Genomic DNA, 12,730 nt, shown 5'->3' with positions numbered 1-12,730 from the left:
ATTCTGTCCACCTCTCAGTTAACATGCGTGGACGGGAGCGGACGACATTTGACTGCATGCAAAATTGGTCAGAGATTTTCATTTGAGAGTGAACATCAAACCTAATTTTCACAGGAGGCTGTAGCTGTGCCTGCCTCTACCTGAGTTTGTTTTTTACTACACAAAGAGCTCATCAAATCTGAAAATCATTAGCTGGCCGATACCGAGTTAGAGAGGGCAAATGGTTTGTACAAAATGTGCACCTGTACCTCGTGTGTTTTTTGGAATGGGGGGCTTCATTATCACATTCATGTTTTATTTTTTCTGTGTCATGACACTATAGCAGAGTAAAGAAAAAATATTTAAAGTGAACATCGACTTGTGTTTGTTGTGTTTGACAGCCAAACACATTGTTCCAAACACCAAAATGGCACAAAAGCCTCAATCAGGGAGTTAAACAGATTTCATGGGGCTCTGTTCTAGTGAAAGATTTACCTGTAGTGTACAACCAACTGCAATTTGCAAGCATGTGACAGCATATTAAAACATCAGAAGACGGCTTCTCTTTGGTATACAGTATTTGTCAAATTGGAATTACAGGACACAATAGACGCAACACTGAGTAAAAGACGTTGAGTAAAAAAACCCAACTGTGCCTAAATTTGTCCACTGTCCTCTTGCAGCCCATCCTTGGCTCTTTAGTTTTTCATTTACAATTTAACTGGGTGTGTACAGCAGCCCCAATGGACCTGTGTGGCAGCATTGACTTCACACGTTGAATCTTGACAGTTTTCTTGCTAGTGCCCCCCAAATTTTAATGCATTGTGACAGTTATATCTGGCAAAACGCCTTACATTGTTATTATAATAAAAACTCTTGTAGCTGTCAAAAAAGCAACAAGAACAAAACAAGCATACTCAGTGAAAGATCACCAAAGATTACCCTTTTTAAAAAATATTTTACAGTTTTATTTTGAAAGGGTACAGTGAAGAGGGACAGGAGAGAGAAAGGGGAAGACATTTGGCAAAGGGCCACGGGACAGATTCGAAGCCGGGCTAGCCACTCTCAGCCATGTGGCATATGGTCACCTGCTTATCCTCAACCCACAAATACGATCCTTGCGTTTACCTTGAGTTGTTTATTATATTGCTCTCTTTTTCTTTGCTTTTTTTCTCTTTTTTCTTTCTCAACAGGTGATCAAGGTGATTGATATTAGGGCTGCCACAAACGATTATTTTGATAGTCGACTAGTCACCGATTATTTTTGCGATTAGTCGACTAATCAGATCATCATCCACTGGACATAAAACGTACAGCTTTAATCTCAGCCAAACCGATTTACTCAGGAACAAATAAAATACTAAAAAAAGCCAAACAATAACATTTTTAAGTTATCTAAGTGACTTATTTATCATGTTTAACCTGAGTAGCGAAAGACATCTTCTGTTTCAGTCCGTTATTACACTCTTAAATCCTACTTATTCCTGCATCTTTTGGGATCTTACAAAGCTTCAAACGACGCGTCGACTATTAAATCAGTCGTCGACGATTTTGATAGTCGGCGTAATCGTGACTAATCGACTAACCATGGCAGCCCTAATTGATATATGTATTTTTTGTCTGTTTATTTTGTTGGTTTTTGCCCTTTATCACCGTCCCTCTTCCCTCTCTTTTTCTTTCCCTCTTTCTTTCTCCCTTTCCTTTTCCCCAGTCAAGTCTGCCCCGTGTTCAGCAAATGAAAATAAAATAAACAATAAAAGCAAAGGTGAATCAAATAGACCATTACGGCAAGGCTAGGATGGTCCATTTGATAAAGTAAATCCGTTGGGCATCTTTCTTTGCCTTTAGACAACAATTCTGATGGCAAAAGAACCAAACGGGATAGGCAAAAAAAAAAAAGAGAGAGAAAGTAAGAGTTTAAATCACCATTTGAACACGCAGGCGATCAGAATAGCATTTGCCAAGAGCAATCTAAGCCTAAAAGTTGTGCAGCACTACACAAAGGCATGGTCTTAACAAGGGGCTCTGATCCTTTTGTGTTTTTTTTTTCCATTTTGCAGCAAAACCTTTCTCATTTTGAATGATAAAAATCTTCAGTAGAAGTGCCAGTAAAATAACGCACACAAAAATAGCTTTTAAAAGTTGCTGCACTTGCTGAGGTAGCAAAGTTTATTTGACAAATGAAAAACAAGAAAAGATCCAATAGAAATAAAATCATGACATAAACCGAAGCATGTATCATGGCAAAACTTTTAGTAGTGACAAGAACGCAACACATTTCCCCCCTGTTTCATTACAGCCAGCATGACTTTTAAACAAATGTATTTAAATAGGAAATACAAGACTCATCTGGGATGTAAAATCACCATGGCAACTAAGAAAACCGAGGTTTGAAAAAAAAACCTGAACTAACTAAATGAATGAAAGCGGTGTAAAAGTAATAAGAAGATCAGGTTCCATGCTGGAGTCCAAATGTCTCTGAGCTCAGGGTGAAAGTATAATCGCTGTATCCATGAGCCTTTCTTTTATTCATCTGAAATTTTCTTGGCTGGTTTTCAACTATGATATAAAGATTATTAAGCGTTGACCCTTTATAGAAGTCTGTTTCCTTGATTCTTCATATCAGTCAATGAATTTAACCTTTAAACCCTTGCTGACACAGTCTTTAACCTTATATTCAAAAATGAATTCAAACGCATCCTGGCCTGCTGGGTCGCTCTTTGCAAACTTATTCTCTACATGAAAACATTCAGAACTGACAAAAGCTTATTTTCAATTCAGGTAGAGAAGCCAAGTATTCAAAGGTACCACACTTGGAGAGGGGGTGGTTTAGAGAAATTGCACAAGACATCTTTTATTTGATTGACTAGTACAGCCATAAAAAAAAGTACAGAGTTTTAAATATTTCACTGTGTAAACATCATATATCGCTAGAAGCTTGCACAACGTGGCACAGAATATATGTGATACTGTCAGAGTGAGGTAGTTGGAACCAAGCTGGAGGGAAAGGAACGGGGGTGGGGGGGTGGGGGGGGGGGGGGTATGTTAAGGCATTTAAAATGGTAAGCCTGAGCTGAGGGAATTGCTTGGAAACATGGTGTGAAGATTCATCTCAAAGTGCACTGCTCTCTGTTTGTACTTGGTGACATCAGCCTGAAGTGAATAAGGCAGCCTCACAGGGAGTTAACACACCAGAGAAAGTTTATTGCTTCAGGCAACTGCAGGTACATGGAGGGCTGTGAAGGATGTGACGAATGAAAGTCTGCAGTAATCAGTGGAAATGCAATGAGAGGGTGAAAGTGAGTGGATAATGTAATTTTGCAGCAATAAAATTAGATATATAATCAGCTGCTGACTCAAGGCAAATGAGTAAAGGTTTATTACGGCTGTGTTAATAAAAGTAAACCTGATTTCAGCAAGGGCGTTAAAGAAGAAAGCAGGCGGGGATGTAATGTCATTTCCCAAAACAAGATCAATGCCTTCAATTGGCAGCTGATCTCGAACCCCCACCCGCACAGCGCCCGATACGAAGGACGAGGTCAAAGTAACCGTAAAAGACTCACCTTGATACCCCACACCAGCAAATCAGAACCACAGTACGACTGCTGAGAGAAAGGCACGACTCCATGCCGCGCCACCGAATGCTTCGCCCCTGTATCCCTCAAGATGGTGATCGGAACCCGGTCCCCCGCATCACCAGACAACGATAAAAACCCCGTCGAAACAAACGGTCGAAACACCTCATCTATCCCCCGCGGAACGACGCCAACCGGCATTAAGCTAGGGCGGGTTACCGCGGAGCAAGACTGCACGGCCCCCCCCCCCGAAATGTCGGCCCGCGCCCCCTCCCTCGCCCTCAGCACGGGACAAGAAGCAACGAGATGACCGAGCTCATGACAAAAAAAACATCGGCGGTCCCCAGCGGCCACCGTAGGGCTACGCCGCGAGAGCGGGGGAGAACGCCCCCCCCCCCCCCCACCTCCGGCAAAACTCTAGAACCCTGACGTAACGGAGGGGAAAAACCCCTCTTGTGCGTCAAAGCAAACTCATCTGCCAGAACCGCCGCTTTCGCGAGGGAAACGACCTTCTGCTCGTTCAAATAAACAACCACCCGCTCCGGCAGACACCCCTTGAAATCCTCCAATAACATCAACTCCTTCAACTGTGCAAACTCCTTAACCTCACTAGCCTGGCACCACCGATCAAAGAGCAAACCCTTCTCGCGCGCAAACTCCACATAAGTCCGATCCCCCCCCCTCACACACTGCCGAAACTTCTGACGGTACGCTTCAGGCACCAACTCAAAAGCACGCAATACGGCAGCCTTAACCACACCATAATCTAAGCTCTCAGATGCTGACAGGCTAGCCCACACCTCCTGAGCCCTACCCACCAGCCGACACTGCAACAGCAAAACCCAGACCTCCTCCGGCCACTTTAACGCGGCAGCCACACGCTCAAAAGCAGGAAAAAACGACTCCACCTCTGATTCACAAAAGGGCGGCACCAATTTAATGTGCCTCCCAACATCAAAATCCTGACGGAGAGCCGGGGCAGGACCAGGCGCCGGCGGCGCCGGGAGCACAGAGGGCGCAGGCGTGGGCGGCGTAGAGTCAGGGGCACGCGGTGGAGGTCCGCGCTCCAACTCCAACGCCCTCACCCTCAAATGCATCGCTTCTACCTCCAACCGGTGACTACTCAACTCCACCTCCTTAATGCGGAGCAACAACTGGAGCTCCTCCGCCGACGACCCCACCACCGGAGCAGGAGGAGCCACAGAGGGGGCGGCCACAGGAGGAACAGACAACGGAGCCAACGGCTCCATAGCCGCCCCGCCCGTCCCACCAACAAGCGGCACGCCCGACAGCAAACCCCGCTCGCTCAAAGCCACCGTGACAAGCTGTCGCAAATCATCCTTTTTCACCCCCGCCGGCGCTCGCACATCAAAACGGCCCGCAATAAGCAGCAAATCCTCCCTCCGACACCGACTCAACTGCTGCAAGGAAGGCGCCTCGGCAAACTTATCCACATCAAACTCCATCCGCGGCCACCCACACAAACAACCCCCAAAAACACAAAAAAAACCCCACACACCCACACGAACCCCACTACACACAAACGACCCCGAAATCCCTCAAACGGACGAGCCCCCATTTATGTTACACACCGGCCCGAAGCCGGGGTGCAACACAACAAAAAGATAAACCCGATACATAATAACGACAAAAAAAAAATCACACCACGGCAGAATGACGAGAGTTGGTTAGTTTATTTACTGAACAGGTAGCGAGCTTCAGGGTGGGCGATGCCAAAACAACAAACAAAACACACTAGAAAGAAAAACAGAGCTAACTTACCTCCCACGATCCCAAAACAAAATACAATTCTCTAACCTGTCTCCCTACCCGAAACAGGAGAAAAGAGGGGAATAAAAGAAAACGGCTTCCCACCCCTACAGCTACCAAGCCCAGGTACAACCCCTTTTTCAGCATTAATATTGCAGCCCCGTGCAGTCACACACCACGACGGTCCCCAGACACACAGCTCACGGGAAACCAGGAAGTCTCCTCGCCGACCCAGTCCAACCCCTTTTGTAGCTGGCCTCTTTCCTTCCTCCACCAATGGGTGGCCTCCACCTGGAAACAAGCAACACTGAATACAAATACAAACAATAACAACACCGTACCGCAAATAATGACCCTGGGTCATAACAGTAAATGGAAAGAATCTGTGCTGCTTTGTAGCAGTGAAGCACGTCACAGTCATTTACACAAGTCTGCGAGAGATCAAGGGCACGGAGAGCATTTCTTTCCACGCGTGCAGCTGTGCAGTAGTGAGATGCTTTATTTGTTTAAAATCTACACATTCTAGTTACTGTGAGAGAGTGTGACAAACCCAGTGACCTTCAGTCAAATGAAGCGACATGCCCAGAGGTGGAGTGTGATGTAAAGTTTGATACTTTTTTCAAAAGAGCAGTGGAGGTGTGTGTGTATGTGGTGGTGGTGGTATATAATCTACCATTCTTAAAACAGCTATTTTTTCATCTATAATATGTAGGCATTAACGTTATGAAACTTGTAGACCTCAGGCTTAAATAACATCCAAGTTTTCATATTGTGTTATTATTTTCGACAGATCCCATGACTTTCTGACTTTACTACACTGCCGTTGGCTCTGGACGTAAACCTAGTGATTCCTCCTGAAAACAGTGGAACACATAAAAGGAATGGTTTCAGGAAAATACGCTTTCTGTGAGAAATTTGCATTTGACAATCAATCTTACTCTCATAGCTTCATTAAATAAAAAGCCAGCAGTCAGTTAACTTAACCTGGCACAGATTGGAAAAAAAAAAGTTTCATGTTGTGCTTTGCTGGATTATTTCTGGCTCTGAGCAGTTGTCAGACCGCCAGAAGAGACTCTATTAGTACTAGAAGTAATGTTTTACTTCTCTCTACCCTTCTCTTAATCCCTGACAAACCTGTATGTTGGCATTGAAAGGTTTTAGAGCTGTCTAAAACTGATAGATTTAGGCAGATAAGTCTGATGACTGGTTAGGGTTAGGTTCAAATAACTCCCCAAAATTGGTTTGGGTAGACACCTCAGAATAAAATGTAATGTAAAACACACCTCTGGGCAGCATTAGCTTTTAGGGAAATACTATTGTATATATTTTTACTTCTTTGTTCTTTCGAAATGCACTTTAAGTAGTTTGCAGTCCAGTAAAAACAAGTGCAAAGTGCAGGATTTCCTTATTTTCTTATTTGCTTACTTCCTGAAACCAATTTTCATATGCTTGAGATCATTTGGAGTAAAATTATTTTTTATTTATTTAGTATATGTGTAGCATTCATTTCATTGTTTAGTAAAGTTTGTTTTATGATCAATTTGACATTGATTGAGAGGTTAAAGATCAAGTGTGACTTGATGTTTTTAATCTTTATACAGTACTTTCTATATGTTGACAATACACACCACGCTTGTATAAAGTTGCTGCTTTTTGACCAATTAATCATGAAGTTGACCTTGAAAACTTTATTATAAACTTTAATGGCTTGTTAACATGACCCAAATCTACAGCCTAACGTTTTCTTAGAATTAATTTAAAGCGTTTCAAGCTAATGTGAAAGACAGAATGACACGCACACAAGCAAAATAACCTCCTTGGCGAGAGGTGACAATTTGAATAACAAGTGAAGAAAACCAAAGTGGGTGCTAAAGAAAACGGACATATTTTTATTTTGTACTTCTTTTTTGTATGAATAAAATAAAGATGATGTAAAGTGTTTAGGATTAAACTTTAAGGCTACCTGTTTGACTTTTTCCAGTGTATGTGTTAAGCTAACATGCTGATATTGACTAAAAATAAAGTGTAACATCAGTCTTCAGTTCAGTATTAATTTGCCAAACAATGAAAAGGATATGTCTTAAAACTTTCATGCTTTGAAGTTTTCAAAAAAAAAGTATTAGTAAATTCCAGCTGGCAAATTTTCACCAGTTATTTAGCTTCAGTTATCTACCAACTGATCCCATGCTCCATTCACATGTGTGAACTGACCTCAAAAACATTTCTCAGCTTATTCAAATCACCTCAGAAGACTTTGCCCTCACTGTTCAATCCCTCAGTGACCCTGGAATCCTCTTTATCTGCTAGAGCAAGAAACATAACCATAACCCCCCTTTTATTAAAATAGAGCACTGAGCTGAAAGTCAATAACTGTGAAAATGAAATACTCTCCATCAAAGGCAGAGACCAGAACATGAAGACTCATAGATGTGATGCCATCAAATGTAAAATCTGGAGCTGTTTCATTTTTTTATTCACTGAGAGGTATTATTAGTTATGAAGCAGAAATTTCACAGAAAATCCCTCTGGATTTCTTCTTGGTTGCTTTAAACAGCTTTTCTTATTCATCCTGTCTGGTGCACTTTGGGATATTGAATGCTGATGATAAAAGAGGTTTTCTTACACTTAGGTTTGTTATAATGTTGTTTTATTAAATAATTGAGCTGGTAGGCTCCTATATTTGTACAATAAGTGTTTATAAAGCCCTTTTCAGACATGGACTATGTATCATCACTGGCTGTACGTGTTGTTGAGAGTAAAGGCATTTTGCCATTCAGATGGGTTTCACGTTATAAATGCTCTTCTTTTGACCATGTAGAGATCGGCTGCGGCCCTGCATGAAGAAATGCTGCCCCATCATTCATTTGGAACAGAAGGCATTCTGGGTACACAGTGGGAGTCTAGCGTTGGTCAGCAAAAAAGTTTCCCTACTATCCTTTGGTAAGGTGCTGTGGTTCTAAAGTGAAAGCTCTATGTGTGCTAATTCCAAAAATACATGATATAATGTAACAGTGGATGCAGAAAGAAAATTGATGAGTATTGTTATGTTATTAATTTATACAACCATCAAATTGTGAGATATGCTACTTGTCTGAATTTTCTAGCTTTGTTAGCTAGTATGACAGATAAAATACCTCCAAAAGATTAACTCGTGCATTGAGCTGGTTTATTTCAATGGCCTTATAAAATAGCTTATCAGTTGTATAGTAGGGGAATTTCAGTGTAGCATCATTTTAATCATATTTAATGGAGATATTTGATTTAATGTTACAGGTAGTCAAAGAAAATGTGGTTCGGTAGCTTGGCACAGATTTGCATATATATGTGACGCACTACTGCAGTTTAAGAATGCAGCTTGCTAACCAAGTTTGCTAGCATGAGCTGATAAGCTAGAATTCTACTCTCTGGAGAGCTAAACCAACACTGGTCATTTCTGGCTTCAAAATAGCAAGAAGAATGCTGCCAAAATGCCAACACCAAGGCTTTAAAATCCACAAAACAGTACGCCTGTCTTTTATATACAGCCTGTGATGTGGACACATCTTCCCTGCTTCAGTGTTGCCACATTGGGCTTTTCCACATGATACTGGGCTATCTTAGCTTAACTAAGCAGGTAAAGAATGTGTTATAAAATGAGCCACTCTTGTACTCCTATGTGTTTCTAAGCTACAGTCTCGGTCGTTGTGTCCTTGGGCAAGACACTTCACCCGTTGCCTACTGGTGGTGGTCAGAGGGCCCGGTGGCGCCAGTGTCCGGCAGCCTCGCCTCTGTCAGTGCGCCCCAGGGTGGCTGTGGCTACAATGTAGCTGCCATCACCAGTGTGTGAATGTGTGTGTGAGTGGGTGGATGACTGGATATGTAAAGCGCTTTGGGGTCCTTAGGGACTAGAAAAGCGCTATATAAATACAGGCCATTTACCATTTACCATTTACTAAAAGTCTGACAGTATTTCAAATCGAAAGGGACAAGTGGCCGACTTGTAAGGAGAGCTAGAGGGAGGACTGTGAGGCAAAGGGTGTACGCCAACGTTCTATAAACAAAGGGTAGTTACTGGAGCCTGGTCCACTAATCATGATGATCAACAGTTGCAGCAGTGGCGGTGACACACTGCCCCACCCACACATAACCTAGAGTAATGACTGGTAAATAAGAAAAACTGATTCTTGAAACAGAAGGTGCAACAAAAAGAAACCAACTAAACCACAGAGGAAGGCGTTGAAATGTGACGCTCACTATTGTCTAAATTAATCACTTCATATTTAAGTTAAAACAACTGATATTTTTAATATTGAAGCATTACTAGAATCAGGTGGGTTTGGGTTTGACTTTTAGTTTGCAGTCAGGCTGGGACTTGGATATCACTATATTTTTTTTAAAGTTGGGGTAACATTGATGAATGATTACTGATATCGTTAATGATCACTGGTTTCACTAGTTAGCAGTTCCTGGTTTCAAAGAACCGCTATGCCTTTTGCTATAAAATCCAGAAATCAGTGGGTGATGATAGATCTAACAGGAACTGTAAGGAGTTAATTTGTATTTGATCAGCATGGCAGCTTACCAGACACATCGCTGTGATGCTATAGCTTTGGGACATGGAGGGGAAAGAATACCTTTGTTTATACAAAAATATTCTACAACAAATGGTAAGGTTGAAGATTTTTAGGTTATTAAATTTAGGTTACACATGTTAGTCTCCTTGTGACAGCATTTTACAGCATTATGTCACCTCTTGGCTAACTAAAAGCTGACAATGTGATGCAATATTGATCCAGGACCAACATGATGCAGGAACGACACCAACAGAGGGATATCAGATCGTGTGCAATCAAACACACATTATTTTATGTTGTGAAAAATGATGGCTGGATGGATGTTTTGTTGACTAGACAATGTTGCTGTAAATTAGGATTACTTATTTAAATTTGACACAATCAGGCATTTAATTTTATAAAGTGTCCCATGAATGAAGACTTTTCTTGTTCTGCAACACAAGGGGGGAGATTTTTCCATCCTACATGAAAAGATTACCCATTCACTCAGTCTGGCAGTGTGCCACATTGCAAGTATATTATTATTTTTATGTAAAAATGACATTGAAACAGTGGTTGCAGCACTTCTGAGAGTTAACTCCAACTAAGAGGCTTGGTTTAACTCAGCAAGTTCACAGCTCAGCAGATACCTTTCTCAACTATATAATACAAAGGAGTTTAAAAACTCTAGAATTTTGATTTCTAAAATTGTGGCAGAGGTAAGCTGGAGAGAAAAAACTATTTCCACAGAACACAAACTGAAAACACTTTACTGTAACTACACCCTGCAAAGTTGATGACTTCTCAGAACTGAAGATTAGGGGGGGGGGGGGGGCACTCCCCCCCCCCCCCCCCCCCTTTACTGTTTGCCACCCCATCTCGTTCTCCCTCCCTCTCTCTCCCTAAACCCCCCTGGAGTCTGTGAAGTGTGAACAGACGCTTTGCTGTCTCAGCTTGGCAATCTTTGATCAACGCAGGGTTGCCAGCCTTCAGTCGGACAAGGTCAGAGGAGCGAGATGACAGTCTGTGTGTTGTCAAAAGCAGGGAGGCGCCACCTGTTTGAGAATAAATTCTGCTCACTCTCCCATCTACCTGCACCCTTAATGCCAAAGAGCTTCAAACTGAGTGGAGTCAACAGCTTGTTTTATAGAAGTAGGCCTCTTCATTGATATGTCCATTAGACGTGTCCCCAGGTATCCTTGTCAAACTTGCTGCCTTTGACAATAACCAACCTTGGGCTCTATGCAAATGTGTGTTGCGCCGTGAGTTACTGACTCTCAAACAGCAGACGGGATCACTTCTAAGCCTGCCTGTGCATTGGTCTGTGTCAGTGCAGCAGATAAATGCCTGTACAGTTTGTTTTCCTGCTCCGATAGCGAGAATGAAATCAACAGGCAAGCTGTGTCGCTGTGTAGTCTTTTTCAGGCAGTCTTAAAACCAATCCTCTTTGCTTCCCTCCAGGGTGGAATTTGAATGACCTGATCAATTTCTAATCAGGAAAGACCCTGGATAAAGGCAGAGGTGGCCTTTTCATGTTGGAAATGAAACCCCAGGAGGTCTGCCTGCTTTGTGCGTCAAGAAAAGCCACGTTCCAAAAAATACTTAATGATATTCTGGAAATTTTATCAGCAGTGTGTTTCTGAATAACTCTATAGGCTCCGTAGTAGGTTGAACGTGGTTTTTACTATTGCTTCCCAACTATTTTTAGCAGACACCCCTCATGGAGCAGTTTGAGTACGCTTTCACTGACACTACATGTCATGCTGTAAATGTATTTGAATTTTAACACAGGGCTTGTCATATTATATCACAGTTTCTCTAAATAATTACCGTGGTCAAATTCTTCTTTGTGTTTGCTTTTTAGGGGTTTTTTGGTCTTGATTTTGCTGGGATTTGTGGATTATCCAGTGTGTATTCTGGGTATTGGCCCAAAGCAGGGGTAGGCAACTCCAGGCCTTGAGTGCCGGTGTCCTGCAGGTTTTAGATATCATCCTGTGGTTATCTAAAACTGGCCTCTGGAGAACTTCAAGCCATGTTGGGGAGGTAATTTAGCCATTTGAATCAGCTGTGTTGGAGGACAAGGACACATCTAAAAGCTGCAGGACACCAGCACTCAAGGCCTGGAGTTCGAGACCCCTGGCCTAGAGGCCTGTGGACAGTGGGAAGCCCTTCTGATCCTTCTGGAAAAAAAAAAAAAGACTTTCAGATTTTTATTCTGTTCAACCACTAGTTTTGAAACCATACATTATACAGCCATGCAAAACAGAACATTTCACGGGATTCTAAGCAGTCCTGTGAAAAACCAAATACACTCTATGATTTAGTAGTTTGTAAAACAACCTTCAGCAGCACTAAGTTAATCATTTTCCGCATGACTTTATTAGTCTTTCAAATTGTTGTGGAATTTTGTCCCACTCTTTTTTGCGTTACTTCAGTTCTTTGAGATGTTTGTTATGTAGGGCTTTCTAATGGTCCTGATCAGGTTTGCTTGGATTAACACCTGGATTCTGTTTTCAGCCATTCTGTTGTAGATTTGCTCCTGTGCTTGGGATCATTGTCTTATTGCACGAGGCAATTTTGGCCAAGCTTTAGCTGCCAGACAGATAACCTCACATTTGACTCTAGAATACTTTGATATTCGGAGGTGTTCTTGGTCAACTCCGTGACAGCAAGTTGCCCACTTCTTGTGGGCATGAAATAAGCAAGTTAATCCAGACGTTAGCTGCTGCAACCATCACAGTGGACTCATGACCTGAAAGTGTGGTCAGAGCTAAAGGAAGAGGCCAAACTAGCTGGAGAAGCAAATAACCACTAATGTTGTAACAATGATGTAATGATGTGCTGATCTGCTGTCTCCTTAAAAGTGAGGTTTCA

General features: G+C 42.3%; 1 protein-coding gene across 5 annotated transcripts in view; it reads left to right on the top strand.

Moving 5' to 3' along the window:
* The window catches only part of LOC309698352 (CMP-N-acetylneuraminate-beta-galactosamide-alpha-2,3-sialyltransferase 1-like), a 103,255-nt gene that overhangs the window by 41,759 nt on the left and 48,766 nt on the right, over positions 1 to 12,730 (top strand). The window contains exon 3 of one of the 5 annotated variants that reach the window (XM_082520729.1): positions 8,143 to 8,264. The exons of the other annotated variants lie outside the window; for them this stretch is intronic. The gene's annotated coding sequence lies outside the window, so the exon portion shown is untranslated. The remainder of the gene's footprint in view (positions 1 to 8,142; positions 8,265 to 12,730) is intronic. 5 annotated transcript variants of the gene reach the window in all.

This window comes from Aulonocara stuartgranti (assembly GCF_965226115.1).
Source record: "Aulonocara stuartgranti genome assembly, chromosome: 22".
NCBI classification, from domain to species: domain Eukaryota; kingdom Metazoa; phylum Chordata; class Actinopteri; order Cichliformes; family Cichlidae; genus Aulonocara; species Aulonocara stuartgranti.
Note: the sequence above shows the minus strand (reverse complement) of the source record. Positions and strands in the feature narration are given on the sequence as shown.